Below are 15,889 nucleotides of genomic sequence, written 5' to 3' on the forward strand. Positions count from 1 at the left end.
TGCCTTTGGAGCTCAAAGCTGGAGGTAACTGGAGAGAAATGCCAAGAGTTTAAACAAAAATGACATTATAATTGTCATAATGCTAGGACTGCAATCTGACTCTCATGCCTTCTAGTGCTATTTTCTTTCCAAGCCCAAGGCTGCTGCCTTCAACTAAATTTTATCTGGAGAAACAGTTAAAGTAAGTGTTTGAGGTTTGGCCTTAGTCTCTTCCAGACTTCCCACACTTCTTCTGCCCTTTCAATAGACTCCTAAGAAGAGGAAACACCCACTACAGGCTCTGAATATTTAACCTGAGGGACTCAATCTATCTCTAGTCCTTCTACATTAGTAGGAGGAAAAATTCCAGACACAGGCAAGAAAAAGCAGGAAGTAGCATAAGCCAGGGATTACACAGACCTGGGTTCAAATCCCTTGTAACCTTGCATAGGTTATTCAACTAAGACTTACTTCTGGCTGAAATAAGAATACTGTTAATAACTTCCCCCACATAGGTCATTGCAAAGATGAAATGGGATGATACACAATAGCACTTAGCACAGGACTTAGTACATCATGAGTGTTCAATAAATCATGGCTCTAAACCAGTTACACCTGCTGCTTTTATTACCAGCTCTCTAACTGCTATATTCACACAAACCAAGTCAAAAACTACTTAGAATTCAAACCAAAGAAGGTACACTCAAAATACTCAGAGCACAAATTGATACGTAATTCAATCATGAGTGGAGGAATTATCCTCAAGTCCCCATATTTGGATAGACTCTGCAGTAAGAAGGTTTATTTCAATTTTTGGTCCACTCTATTTTCTCCTCTAATTTATACAACTGCAACTACTCCCCCAACAGATCACATCTTGTCTCATGGCAAGGGTCCAGACATGGGCTGGATTCCGTGGTACAAGTTGTGACAGAGTCATGAACACCACACCTCAAAAGGGAGCATAAGAATACAATCACAAGCCTACAGTACACACAAACTCCCAAACACAGCTTGGCTCCAAAGAAGGAAATGAGAACTGGTCACAGCATGCTTTGCCTGCCTCAAAGCTAAAGCAAAGGTTATTCTGACAAGCAAGTATCTAAATCTTATGTATCTCCCTTCTTTTACTACCTAAACTTTCTATGAGTGGTCTATTTTTGTAACATCTCAATTCTTTATCCTTCATTTATGTCCAATTCCACGTAACCTGGCTTCCTCTTTCCTTCCCCTTCTGTGACATTACATTCCTCAAGGCCATCTGCAAAGACCTTGTCACAAATTCAGCAGCCTCCCTTCAGGTCCCTTCTCCTTGGTCTCCCCATTCTCTTCCCTTCCTGGGACTCTCCTCCATGGCCTCTGAGTCTCTTCCATCTTCTTCCTATCCCAAAGTTATGCATGTTCCCCATAATCAGCCCACTGCTCATCTTGGGGAGACCGTGTTTAATCCTATGGCTTCCATTCTACATCTCTAGACTTAATCTTCTCAGGCTAGGCCTCAGCCCTGCATTTCCAATTCTCTGCTGGACATTTCTTATGGATGATTACTGTTATCTTGAATTCAACATATCTAAAACCAGAAGCATCAGCTACTCCTCTCCACCCCCAACATCTACATTTCTGTCAACGATACCACTGTGAACAAGCAAGTCTAAACTTTCATCCTCTTTGACTCCTGCCTCTAAAGTCTAAGAGACTGAAAACACTATTGGTTCTCCCTTTGCAGTATCTCCTCCATTGAACCTTTGCTTCCATTTTCACTACTGCTCACCACAACACCTCATGCCTGGATGACTGCTGCTGCCTTCCAAAAGGGGTCCATGCCTCTTGTCCAGCTATCAGATGGATGTTCCTAAAATGTAAACATCACTTCTGCCACTTCACTTCTTTGCCCAAAATAACTTCAATGGCTTCCCACTGCCTTCAGGATAAAGTCTATGTGTCTTAGCCAGGCATTTAGGGTCTAGAAAAGGAGTCGGTAAACTACATCCCGCAGGCCAAATCCAGCCCACCACCTGCTTCTGTAAATAAATTTTACTGGAATACCGCCACACCCATTCATTTCCATATTATCTATGGCTGCTTGCATGTTACCACAGCAGAGTGGAGTAGCTGTGACAGAGACCACATGGCCTACGAAGCCAAAAATATTTAGCATCTGGTCCTCTACAGAAAAAGTTTGCTGATGGACTAGAATCGTCAGACGCCAGCAGATTGCACCACAGTTCTTGCCCATGACTCCTTTCGATGAAGATTTTGCTCCTATAGGACTGCTGCTAAGCCCACTTTTTTTATACCTCACCTCTATGTTCTCAAGCCCCGAAAATCTTCTTTCACTCCTCCCTGGAGTTTTTTCAATCTAGCTTGCCCTTCAAACCAGAGCCAAAGCTCCACCTCTCCATAAGGCCAGCTGCATCCATCCCCCGCACCCCTTGGTTCCCTTCCTGTGGCCTCCCTCTCTGCATCTACCACAGAAACCTACAGTGAGATTTCACTTTTCCTATGTACCCCTTCAGCCTGCCCTACAGGCTTCTCCAGGTCCAGGACTGGTAACCTCCACAAAGAACTTGCCAATGATAACTACCTTGCCTTTCATTCCAAATACCAATCCTCGATAGCATAATTTGGTAAGAAGGCATCAAACAAACTTACCAATGAAGGCCCAGGATTCCACATTGGAAAAGTTAAGCTTGGGTCCAAACGTATACACTCTAGCCAGCACCACCTAAAAGCCAATGAAATAAAAGTTTAGCTTTAAATTCACAGCACCCAATATGTTTTGATTTACCATACTCCTGGGATGCCCATTTCTGCTTCTTTGCCTAGAAAATCCCTGCTTGTCCTTTAAATCCATTGGGCAGCTTTTACCTATAAGCCTCCCCAGTGTTCCAGGCAGGCCAGGCACCCCCTCCTCTCAGCACCCATGGAACGCTGGTAGCATGCCTATGGTAACACATGGCACGTTGTGGCATAACTTCTTGTTTAGGAAGGAGAGGGGGTTTCTCTACACTGTAGGCTTTTCAAGAGAAGAGATCTATTAAGTTCACCCCATTCTATACCCCCAACTGCCTAGAACACTACGGGCACTTAGATGTTCCTCAATAAATACTTGTAAAATGGATGGAAAAATAACCTACTCAATTCATTAAAACATGCTTGGATATCTAAAATTCTGCTAGGCCAGAATTTTCACCATAAAAATGAATACCTCAACCCCACTGCCTTTAACAGGCAATGGTTTAAACAGGAAGGACTAATGAAATTAATCTAAATACACACCTTTGGAAAGACACTCCCCTGGGCAGAAACCACCAGAGGCTCCCAGAATCTAAGAAGGCAGGCCCAACTCCACAGCCCAGGATGCTGGGCCTGCACCAGCTGGCCCGGCTGCAGTCTCAGCTTGCTTGGTTTCCCCTGATAGACCCTACCATCCAGACAAACAGGACTGGTAGTTCCCAAAACCCTCTCAGCTGGACATCTTCCTCCACTTTTCTCCACATTACTTCCATCTACTGAGATGGTGCATCCATTTCAAACATTATATCCCAGACCAAGTTCATGATGGGGCCCCCAAAAGTGCTTTTTTAAAATCTCTCTCCATTTTTAATTGTGAGAAAATACATGTCACACAAAATTTACAGTCTTAACCATTTTTAAGTGTACAGTTCAATGGTATTAAGTACCTTCATATTGTTGTTCAACCATTACCACCAGCCATCACCAGAACTCTTTTCATCTGCAAAAAACGAAACTCTATACCCACTAGACAACAACTCTCTCTTCCCTCCTCCCTGCAACCCCTGGCACCCAATAAGTTTTTGTCAAATGAATGAATATATAAATTAATGAATATATGAATGAATGTGACTCAATCCTCCCCACAAAAGCCAGAAGCACTGTTTCCTTCTGCTGGATTCCTATGGTACTATCTTCACATCTTTTTAGATTTATTTCAATAAATCTTAAATGATCTGTTTTTGCAAAATTATATTCTCCTTCTGGAAAGGAACTATGACTTATTTGCAAAGTTAAACTTAGGTCCAACAGCATGCATTAGGCCTGTCTTGCATGTTGCTAGATCCATTGGTCAAGTCTCAGTCCTTACCTTGCAGCTTTGACACCATTTAATCATGCCCTCTAGCTCTCCTGGTTTTCTACCCACCTCACTGGCTGCTCCTTCTCTTTGCTTATTCTTCCTTATCTCCCCACCTCTTATGTCAGAGTGTTCAGTCCTTGTTTTCATCTCTTCTCTGTCACTCCCTTGGTGATCTCAACTAGTCTCTTGAATTCACACATATCACCTCCACGCTGATGATGCTCAGATTTCTCTCCAAGCCTGGACCCCTCCTCTGAACTCCTGATCAGGATATCCAACTGCTTGTGTCAAGTAAGAAGTAGATGGGAGCTTTGTGTAAGACACGGTGAGACAACACAGACCCCTGACCTGCTCCTCCCAGAGTCATATCCGCTTCAGTTTAAGACAATGTTCTTCCAGCTGCCCAGACCAAAAATTTGGGAGTCATTTTCATCTCCTTTCTCTCTCACTCTGTATCTAATCCTCACTAAAACTGGTTCTTACCTTTAAAATGTATTCAGAATGTGACCATTTTTCACCACCTCCACCGTCCCCATCCTAGATTGCTGTGATAGTCTCCTAATTGGTGCCCTGCTTCCCTGCTGCTACTCTTGGAGTCACTCTACCTCCACCCATACTCTATTCTGAACAGAGGAGGAAATCTGGTGCAACATGAATCAGATTGTGTCATTTCTTTCCTTAAATCCCTTAAAAGCCTTCCCAGCAAGGATGATGCCAAAAGGACGAATGTGCCTAAAGCAGACTCACAGGCCTCGGGGCAGGCTGGGGGCAGGAGAGTCAGTCTCCAAGCCAGAGTCCTCCTCTCCCCCACCTATTTCTCCACTGGCAGTCCTGACTGTATCACCTATCATCTGATTTCTCAAAAAAGGAAGCTCTTTAAAGGGAGGGAAATCCAATCAATCAGCTTCCTTTTCCAGCTGGATACCACAAGAAGCCAACAACACTAACACTTCTGAAGAAGCAATAAGGTACGTCGAGTATGCCAACACCTAATAATGTTTCCAAAGATAAGGCTAGCCTTCCAGAGACTCGTTCTTTATGCCCTTGGTGGCAGTGGGGAATCTTCCATAAGACCCGCTTCTCCCTGCCTCCATCTGACCACCAAGTCTTGCCTGTCTAACGTCTCTAGGACTCTATCCCTGTCCTCTACCTCACTGATGCTGTGGCTGGAGGTGAAGTGCAAATAAAGTAAGTCAGGACTCTAAGCTAGTTTAGGCATCATCAGTGCTCCTTGGAGCTACAGCAGTGGCCTCCGAACCCATCTCAACACCTCTTATCACTCACTTCCAACCACAACCCCGCACATTGTCCAAAATGATTTTAATAAAACCTAACTTTGATCAAGTCCCTTGCTTTAACCTCTGTGAAGAGTTCCTACACTGCCATATTATATATTCTTCACAATCTATTATAGTAAGCCATGGTAAACAGTCTTTTTTATCTTCCCTAGATGCATGTTGTCTGCCTTCTCCTTTAAAAGACTCTGGTTGCCCCAGCGGGGGTGGGCAGACGATCCGGCCTAGATTAGAACTCTCCAATCCCTTGCAACAGTGATGGGTCCAAAGGCAGGCACATCACCAACCTGGGCCAATCAGAGTCTTTCCCTTAAACTGATACCTAGATGTAGAGAAAGGCTCTCCCCCTTCACTGGGATTGTAAACTGAGGCTGCTGGCAGCTATAGCCCCTCAGGCAGAGCAGCCTGTCTGCAGTAGAGAGGTCTGATGCCAACACACAAAGAACAGAAGGCAAGGAGCCAACTGGACCGCTGGCAGCATCAACTCGCATTCCAGAACTTCTTTCTTTTGTGCACTCCTACAGCATCCTTCCCAGTCATGGAACCAGTAACTACCCACTTACGCCTCAGCTAGCTGGAGTCCCAACAGGCCCATCATGCCGTTTTCTGTATCTGTGCCTTTTCCCACGTTGTTTCCTCTGCCCAGAAAGCACACTCCCTGGATTTTTATCCAGCATCCAAACTTCCTCTGTGGAGCCTCCCCTGAGGGGAAGCGCAGTTAGTCCAGTCTTCCAGATCTGCTCTACAATGCCTAGAATACACGCCTCTGCCATGCTTAGACCCCTCCCTCTGTCTCTGTAATCTCAGAGCTAGCTAGCTGCTCAAGCTAGAAACCTCAGACCAACCTGGTCTCCTTGCACTTCCTCACTGTCCTGATGGAACTTCCTGTTCTTCCTTTCTGCTGCAGTTCTACTGTCATGGCCAGGACCTCAGGACCTTCTGCTTGGACATAGGCAGCAGCCACCTGGGCTCTCTCCACTCCCCTTCTTCCCATCCCCCTCCCACTGCTGTCAGGGCTGGGCTTCCATGGCCCTCCTGCACCTACAGAATGGAGCCCTTGCATCTAAACTAGCCCCAACCTATATACTCCAATTTCCCCCAACCACTTCCACTCCCAGCAGGATGGAGCAGGTGCACTTTCACCGATTCCACCTGCTAAGAACAACAAAAATCCCTGGGCATTCTATGCTAGATGACTGTAAGAAGACTCCAAAGGGCAGACTGAAGAAGGTAGACCAGCTGTGACCTCAGGACCCAAGGAACAACACAGTGGTGAGCTTCCTGCATTTCCTTTTCTGCATATAGCTCAGACTTGGAACTGAGGAGACCGGCAACCCAGAAATGCCAAGGAGCACAAAGAGAAAATACCCCAGCAAATCTCCCTCTTTCAAGACAGAAAACTTGTAGATAATAACCACTGTATTTCAGCCAAACACCACACACACACACACAAAAAAACCCCACAGTCCTACTCACAATGATGCCAGCAAAGTGCAAGTGGCATCTACAACAAACCCACAGCTGACCTTACACTTCATGGTGAAAGGCTGATGTTTTCCCCAAGACTAAGAACAAAGCAAAGATATGCACTCTCAGCACTCTTGTTCAACACAGGACTAGAAGTCTTCGCCACCACACTCAGGCAACAAAAGGAAATAAAAAACATACAGATTGGAAAAGATGAAATGAAACACTCTCTATTTGCAAGTGATACGACTGTCTATGCAGAAAATCCTGAAGAATAAACAAAAAAAAATTTCTATGACTAATTAGTGAGTTTAGTAAACATGTAGGATACAAGATAAAAACACAACATCTATTGGATTTCTATATACTAGCAATGAACACATGGATACCAAAATTTAAAATACAACCCCATTTGCAATCAGTAAAGAAAAAAAAGAAATAACTATAATTTCTCTCAGCTAACCATTCTGTGGTTTAGCCACTTGAGGCCGTCTGTGCCATGAGGGCAGGGATGATATATTGTTTTGCTCTCCAGTGAAATAAAACACCTAGCGGGGACCCAGCATCTAGTAGGTGTGCACTATTTGTTTTCACAGCTGATGTCCTGCCATCTCTAAGATGAACCTTCTTCCCCATATGCTCCTAGTGAGATCATGGTCTATTAAAAAGTCCCATCTCCAGTTTCAGCCTTGGCAGGTCATGACTGCCAAGGAAGTACGTGGGAAACAGTTTCCGCTCCCACTCTCAAACACACGTAGATTGTTACCCTTCAGCCAGGGTGTCACCAGCATTTGCAGATGGCAGGCATTGGAAGTAGACTCCAGTAGGCATATCTCACCCCCCTAGAGGGCACACTCAGTCCCTCCCATGTCCCTCTAAAGGGGTCCCAAGGTTTGACCCAAAGACCCCAGAGAAAGTGAGACAATTCCCAGGGCTGCCTCACCTCTGCTGTGTGCTAGGAGGGATTCCAAGTGCCCTCCATGTGTCTGAAAGCTTAGTCATGAATGCGAATTGCCCATCTGTGCCGAAAAAAGTACCGCAGAGTGAAAGAGGTTATGGAGGACAGGGCAGGGCCCAGAGAACACTCAGATATCTTTTTCCAAAAAATTTCCCCTCTTGCTTCTGAGGGTAGGAAGTGAGACTAATACTCATTAGGCAAAGCCAAAACCTCAGAATTATCTTGGCTCCTTTCTTTCCCCCATGCCCCACTACCAATCCCACAGCAAAAGTTGCTGGCCCACCTTCAGAACAGATCTCAAATCTAATGGCTTCTCCCCACCTCTACCACCCCAGCGCAGGGCCAAACGTTCCAGTCACACACCTGGATAACAACCACAAACGCCCGCTTCTCCCCTGCATCCCCCTTGCTCCCTCAGTCCACTCTCAACACAGCAGCCAGAGTGAGCCCTGTGAGACATGCCTCAGATGCTGTTGTCCCTCCTTCAAAACTCTATGTTCTGGCTCCTCTTGCCATTCCCAAGGCAACCAAATCCTTACAGAGACCCCAATGGCCTGGCCGCCACAACTCCATGCCCTCATCTGCTCCCACTCTCCTCTCCTCCCCACTCCATTCCAGCAGGCTTTGTCTTGCTGTTCCTTTTGCATAAAATGCTCTTCCTCCAGCTAAACACATAGCTCACTTCTCCACCTCACTCACTGCAACACACAACATGCCATGAGTTCACCAGAACTCACTTCCTTTTTTAGGGGGCACATGGCTAGACTTCCTTTGCCAGACTCCCCTGCAGTCAGGAGTGAACATGTGACTGAATTCTGGCCAGTGGGTAGGAGGGAGGTATGCTTCCTCCAGATGGGTCCATAAAGCCTTCCTCACAAACTACCATCTTCTCTTCTTCCTCACGCTCCAGCATTTGAATGGAAAGGAAGCTAAAGCCCTTGAAGGAGGCAGAGACACAAGATAAAAGGAGTCTAGGTCTCTCAATGACTGCAAGGAAGGCTGCCTGCTAACCAGGAGCAGTCACTTTGGAAATTTTCTCCACAGAAGTGCAGTTTTGTTGTGTTGCTACACTGAGATTTGGGGGTTTGTTAACTTAACAATTTGGTGTACTTTCAATGAGGCCTTCTTTGACCACTGTATTCAAAATCCTCCCACTTCCCATCTGACCACCTTGCTTCATTTTTCTCCATAGTTCTCATTACCACATAGCATAATGTATATGTCATTTATTATATGATCTCTATCTCCCCAAGTTAGAATATAAGCTGAAGGTGGGAGTTCTGCCTTTTTTCCCTTTGCTGTACACCCTGGGTCTACAACAGTTCTCAGCCTATTGCAGGCAATCATTTGTTGCCAATGAATGAATGAATGGAGCACATGGACTCCAAGGTTAGAAAGGCTCGCTGAGGCCCAGCTCTGCCATCTACTAGCTGTGTGACCTGGGGTAACTTACTCTACCCCTTTAAGGCTCATCTTCTTTATCAGTAAAATGGGGGAACTAACAGTACCTACCTCAAAGAAATTGGCAATAATTAAGATCATGAACATAATGCCTTAGCTTAGTGCCTGGTAACGGCTCAGGCTCTGTACATGACGACTGCTATTGTTAATCAGCTTGAGGCCAGAGGACAAGACTGGGTTGTGGGTCCTAGCACGGTCAGCGGCAGGGCAACATCTCAGAGAGGAAGAGGCTGAATGGATATTTACATGCACAAACTCTTCCGGAAGAAATCAAGACAAACACCTAGGTAGTGAGATTCAAGAGCTGCCTAAAAGTTCTCAGTAAATTGCCAACAATCAGAGGAACCTGCCAAGTGGGGGCAGGGTCGATGACAAGTGTATGTGGAGTCTGCAGAAAAGTGCTGCTTGTGGAGCGAGCACCACCCAGATGACGAGAGATCACTTTGTGCCTTTTAAGAAACAATTTTCACAGCAAAGCTCAAGAAAAGAGAGAGGCCTCTTGCATCATGGGGACAAGGTAATAAGGCTATAAAAATGGAACTCAAATAAACCACACACAGAGCCCACATGGGCCCAATTTTCCAGGGAAAATAGCAATTGCACAGCATTTAGATGGGGGAAGTCACACTTGTGCCTCAGCACAGCAAACAGCTTTCAAAAATCATTAGGCTGCAGAAAAGCCACCAGGTTTGCCAAATTAGCAGTGCCAGTTCTCACCTGCCTCCTCTGTCACACTCACCTCTTTCTACAGATAAGAGGACAGGGACAGTGATACTCATCAACAGCTATGATCCCCCAGGAACACGCAGCACCCTGCAGCCAGGATAGGATGCCACAGCAGCTCCAGCCTGGGTCACCCTGCTGCCCCTCTCCCGACGCCCTCACAGCTTTCTCCTTGGCCCAGACCTATTCCTCAGGTCTCACCTCCTAGGATTCTCTGCAGCCCTGGGCCTCACTGACAAACTTCTTAAAGCTCGTCTTCCTGTGGCCCCTCACGGCTCTCACCAAACCCTCCTCCCATCCCCACCTCCCCAGTCTCCCTCATCTCCAACTCTGGTCTCTTTTCCACCTCTGTATTCCTGAATGTTGATAATCCCAGCCTCTAAACATATGGCATCTGTCCATCTTTCTGGTTCTAGTGACTGTTCTTTCCCCAAATCAGAGGCAGGACAGCTTCATGGTCAGAAGTACAGAGCCTGGAGCCAGATGAAATTGGTCTGATCTTGGCTCCACAGCAGTGTGATACTGGGCAATTAATTCATTGCTATATATCTTAGCTTCCTCATCTGTAAAATGGGGTAATAACAGTACCTCATTTGGTTCATTGCGTGGATTAAGTGAGTTACTACATATAAAGCTCTTAGAACCATGCCTGGTACCTGATACTCTCCATAAAGTGCTACTATGCCCATTACTACAGGCATCCGATTCTTCAGCCAAATCCCAAACACTGCCCCATGTCCTTCCATCTCTATCTCCTCTACTCAGGCCTTTTACCTTTGCTGAGAATGTCCAGCCTCCATTTCAGCCTGTCCTTCAAGGTGTTGACAAACGCAACCAGTTCCATAAAACCTTTCTTGATTCTCTTGCCTCTTAGCCCCATCCTGCCCAGCAGTGAGGCAGAACTCTTCCCTTCTCTAAAAGGATGGAGCTGACTTCTCCCAGGGTCCCCTTCTTAATCTCCCTTGAATAACCATTGCTTTATCCTTCCCACTCCCTGGTCATGAACTTCTCAGAAACAAGGGTGCATTGGGTTCTTTCTCCCTAAAGTTTTATTCCTTGCAACCTTATATTGTGTAAACATTTGCTGGCTTAAACTGAAATGCAAAGCTTACAGACCAAGTCTACATAATAAGCCACCAGAGAATGAAACAATAAAAACAACAACAGGCCAGGTGTGGGGGCTCACGCCTGTAATCCCAGCACTTTGGGAGGCCGAGGCAGGTAGATCATGAGGTCAGGAGATAGAGACCATCCTGGCCAACATGGTAAAACCCCGACTCTACTGAAAATACAAAAATTAGCTGGGTGTGGTGGTGTGTGCCTATAATCCCAGCTGCTCGGGAGGCTGAGGCAGAAGAATCGCTTGAACCAGGGAGTCAGAAGTTGCAGTGAGCCAAGATCGCGCCACTGCACTCCAGCTTGTTGGCAGAGCGAGACTCCATCTCAAAACAACAACAACAACAACAACAACAAATCAGCAAGTCAGAGGAAGCCTTCCCCATCGCTCCAAAGCCAACACATACCTCAGGCTCAAAAGCAGTACTGGGGACCAAGTCAGTGCTATTTGTCAATTTCATTCTAGTTATTTCCTAATGACCAAAAAATCAAATCCTTTCAGCAAGTCTACAACCTGCTTCCACTACTAAATGGCATTTCCAGAGAAGCTCACTCGCAATTAAGGAGATGTGTTTTTTCTCGGAAATCTTATTTACTGTTTCTTGTTTTAGGGCATTTCTAAAAATATCCTTAAGAAGAGATCACTGTTTATTTTATTTTGTTATGTTTTCATCAGACGCAGGAATACAGATCTCTTTGATTTTCACAGGTAGATTGCTCCTTCCAAGGATTTATTGGCTCCTCTCCACACTCAGGAATAAACAAGTCACGAGTTACTTGTATACACACAGCCTTTCACTTACGACTAATTTCATGTTACTGTTTCCCTGCTTCCCCATTCATGAAAACCCCAACAAAAATGATTCCTAGCATTTTAAGTAAATTTTTTATATATCCTCATGACATTCTTCTTGAAAAAAGAAATTCTGATTCTCTATTAAATCTTGGGCCATTGCCATTAGCTAGACAAATGCCAACTAATGAAATGATTCCATAATACACAGAGATGACTTAACGTAGCATTAGCTGAAAGAGCAAAAATTAGAAGCGATCTAAATGCTCCATAACAAGCTCATGGCTTACTGAAAACATTCCCTTGATAGAATATTATACAGCCATTTTACATGGCCATAAGGAAGACGAGGGACCCATGGAAAAGGGCTGGGGCATAATGTTAAGAGTAAAGAGGCCACGGTGCAGGGGAAAGGTCAAGATTAGGGAAAGGCCAAGGTCAATTCAGAAATTCCATCCCCAAACAGCCAAGAGGAATGGGAAGGGAACTCTCCCTACGTTTGCAGAATGAACCCATCTCTGGATGAGCGAACAACTTGCAGCCCCTCGGACACTCAATGTCAAGCTTGGCACTCTCCAGTGTGGCCACCAAGCTCCCACCTGAAGGCCCAGCTCTTCCCAAGTCTCTGAGGCTAATGCTGGGCAAAGGCGGGAGGGATTTGCTTGCTTGCTGCTAATCTGACAGGTAAAGAAAGTGAACCAAGAAACTGGGCATCTCAGCCAAGGCCTCCGACTACTCAGCCCCTTGTCCTCTGTTGGTTCAGTTGAAATTCTGCCACCCCGAAGGTGCCTGAGAGCATAGGCTCTGCGTGCCATGTGCAGGTCCACAAGACAACTCCACCTCTGGAAGAGAAAATGACTCCAGAGCTTCTCTCCCAGTGCCCTCTCCCTCACTCCACCACAATCCCCAGTGCGGACCCCTCCTGCCAAATACAAGAGGCCATAGTCATTGCCCTGGAATTACAGTCTTCCCCCGACGGCCCCAAACCACCTACCTAACTATGCCTCCCAAGGCACTCACCCCTCCCCAGGTATGGCAGGGGCAGCTCTCCTGTTTCTTCTGCCACCCTCAGAAGCTATGCTCCCTTCACCAACCCAGATCCCTTACAGGCCAGCTCAAGCCTTTTCTCCTGCACCCTTTTGCCCTAGCCACCTCCAAATACATGGGTCTTACACTGCCTCCCTTGAATGACCCCAACCTCTCAAAGCCTGAGTAGCCAAAAAGCCAGACTCTTATATGTGAAACAATCAGGTCACCTAGATGCTGTCATCCAAGAGACTCCTCTCTCCAAAATTGGCTCTAAATGTACCACTGGAGACTCTCATTTAGGTGGTTGTCAAGCTCTCCCTTGACACTCCTTGGCAGGGGGCACAAACATCAGACGGCAGTGATGCTGGAGCCAGGCCCCCTTGTAAGGGTCCTGATGGATTAAAGAGCTCTTTCCACCTCCCACAGCCGCCAGCAGCAAGCACTTCCTAAGCTCCCACCACATGCCAGCTGGGGGCGCAGACTGCCTGAGATACAAATCTGAACAGGCCAGTGTTTGCCCCACAGGAATCCCAACTGGAACAGGAAAAAGTGTGAGATAAGCCCCACTACTGCAGTGTGATAAATGCCGAGCAGAGAAGGCAAAGTGAAGGGTAACACAGAGCACAGGTGGTGGTGATTTAATTCAGCCTCAGAAGGGACTGCAGAAAGGCTCAGAGAAAGCCACATTTGAGCCAGAGCCTGGACAATTAACAGAGACAATGAAAATACTGGCAACCATGTATTGGGTGCTTCCTGTGTGCTGAGCACTGTTTCCAACACTTTACCTGTGTGCATCCAAACTCATTCACTCATGCATCACTGAGCCCCTAATGCCAGGCACTAATCCAGGCACTGGGGATACAGCAGTGAACAAAATTTAACACTGCTGCCTGCCTGCATCAAGCTTATGTTCTGTTGAGAAAAAATAAATAAATAAAAATAAACCAAACAAATAAGGAAAATGTATAATAGATGGTGATAAGTGCTAGGAGAAAAAATAAAGAGAAAGGGAAAAAGGGAACATCTGGGGGCAGTGACCCAGATGGAACAATTTTAAATAGGGTGACATTTGAAAAAAGACCTGAAGAAGGTGAGCTAACTAGCCATACACACCTCTGAGGGAAGAATGTTCCAGACCAAAAGAGTAGGCAGTAGGAAGAGCTTAATCAGGAAGCATGCCTGGTGTGTTTGAAGAACAATACGGATTCCACTGTGGCTGAAGCAGAGCTAGAGAGGGGCAGGTAGGAGCAGCATATACAGCTGTGCAAGTTGTGCAATGCATAAGTTGAGGAGGAAGCAAGTGCCACTTACATGCACCACAAGGAGCTGTGCAGAACCCAGCATGATCAACATACACCATGGCCCTGGGGTGGCAGGTGAGGTCAGAAGTACCAGGAAGTTTTCAGGGCCATGCTAAGATTTGGCTTTTCCTCTCACTGGGACAGGAAGCTACTGTGAAGAGGGTTCTGAGCAGAAGCCTGCCCTGATCTGACCCTCGGTCACAGGATAACTGTGTAAAGAATGCACAGTAGCAGGAGGAAATTGGAAGCAGGAGATAGCTTTGGAGGCTACTGCAATCACCACACTCAACTACAGTCTTATCCTCATGGTCCCACGCAGTAGGTTCCATGAGCACTCTTTCACAGAATAAGAGAATGAGGCTCAAGAGAGATCTGGTCACTTAATCAATGTCACTCAGCTAGGAGGAAAAACAGGGGGAAGAGAGCATTCCAGATGGAATGAACAGCATAGGCCATGGAGCAGGAGCTTGGCAGGTCCTAGCACACTTGGGAAAGGGCAGGCTCATGGTTTGGGATGCCCAAAACCTCCCCTAGGGACACATGGGGACACATGGCAAGGCCAATGGGCGAAGGCCTATCTGCGGCCTGCCCACACTCACACCAATACCCACCAACAGCCCCCAAGCTGGCACTGCTCCCTGGACTGCAGCAACTGCCTCCTAACCCATCTCCCTGCTGCACTCCTGTCCTCCTCACCGCCGGCCCACAGGCAGCCAGAAGAACCCTTAAAAACATAAATCAGGTATTATTTTCTTGCTCACAGCACTCCAGAGGCTTCCTATGATGCCAGGCACACAGGAGACCCTCAACTGATGCTGGACAAATGGGCGACTGCTTCATCCCTATAGCATTCTCCAGACTTGTCTTGTCTCAAAACCAAGGTAAGAATAACTTCTTCCTTTCCTCCTTAGCGCAGGGAGGTGACTCCACGCTGAGCGGGGCAGGGGTCTCCAGCCAGGTGTAGCTCATTCAGACCAAAGCCAGAGAGGGGAGCCATTCAAACGAACCAAGGGACCATTTATATATTAAACTAATTTTTTAAATAAAATTGCTTACTATAGCGCAAACTAGATGTACTTTACTGTGCTGTGGCTATGTAAGAGGAGGACTGCAGAGACACCTGGGCTGTAAAGACAGCAGCGGGCACACTCCACATGGGAGCCCTGGCACCCTGAGGCCAAGCAGCACCCAAGTACCAATAACTCCTGACAATACTGTCACAGGCAGGGGGACACTGCAGGAACCGCCTGAGGCTGACAAAGCCACAAGCGCAAGGTGGGACAGGAACGGCTTCCCCACTGAGTCTGACTATGAATTTAAGGGGCAGAGCTGATGGCCATATTCTTGTCTGCATGCTGATTACAGTGAGCCCATACTTATCTTAGACACTGGGAGAAACTGTGACACTACGGCTAAACAAAACTTCACATATTTGAGCCAGAGAAGATTTGGAACAAAAAGAATACATTTCCCAAAGGGTCACTACCACTCCCAGGGTTTAAATCCAGGCCCTCTGAGGGCCTCATTCACAAGGGAAATACAGAAACATGTAGGTACACACATGCCTGTATGTAGATACATTTTTAAAGGAGGGTAATAACAACCAACAAAATGAGATAGTAATAAGCTCCCCTTTCCCAAGAAAACAGAATTTAGTAACAAAGAGTCTTT

The 15,889-nt window shown here is 46.3% G+C and overlaps 1 protein-coding gene across 16 annotated transcripts in view; it reads right to left on the bottom strand.

Moving 5' to 3' along the window:
* The window catches only part of BMAL1 (basic helix-loop-helix ARNT like 1), a 110,260-nt gene that overhangs the window by 75,745 nt on the left and 18,626 nt on the right, over positions 1–15,889 (bottom strand). For all 16 annotated transcript variants that reach the window (XM_073018148.1, XM_037999666.2, XM_037999663.2 and 13 more), the window contains exon 2: positions 2,632–2,704. The gene's annotated coding sequence lies outside the window, so the exon portion shown is untranslated. The remainder of the gene's footprint in view (positions 1–2,631; positions 2,705–15,889) is intronic.

Source organism: Chlorocebus sabaeus, chromosome 1, assembly GCF_047675955.1.
Source record: "Chlorocebus sabaeus isolate Y175 chromosome 1, mChlSab1.0.hap1, whole genome shotgun sequence".
NCBI classification, from domain to species: Eukaryota; Metazoa; Chordata; class Mammalia; order Primates; family Cercopithecidae; genus Chlorocebus; species Chlorocebus sabaeus.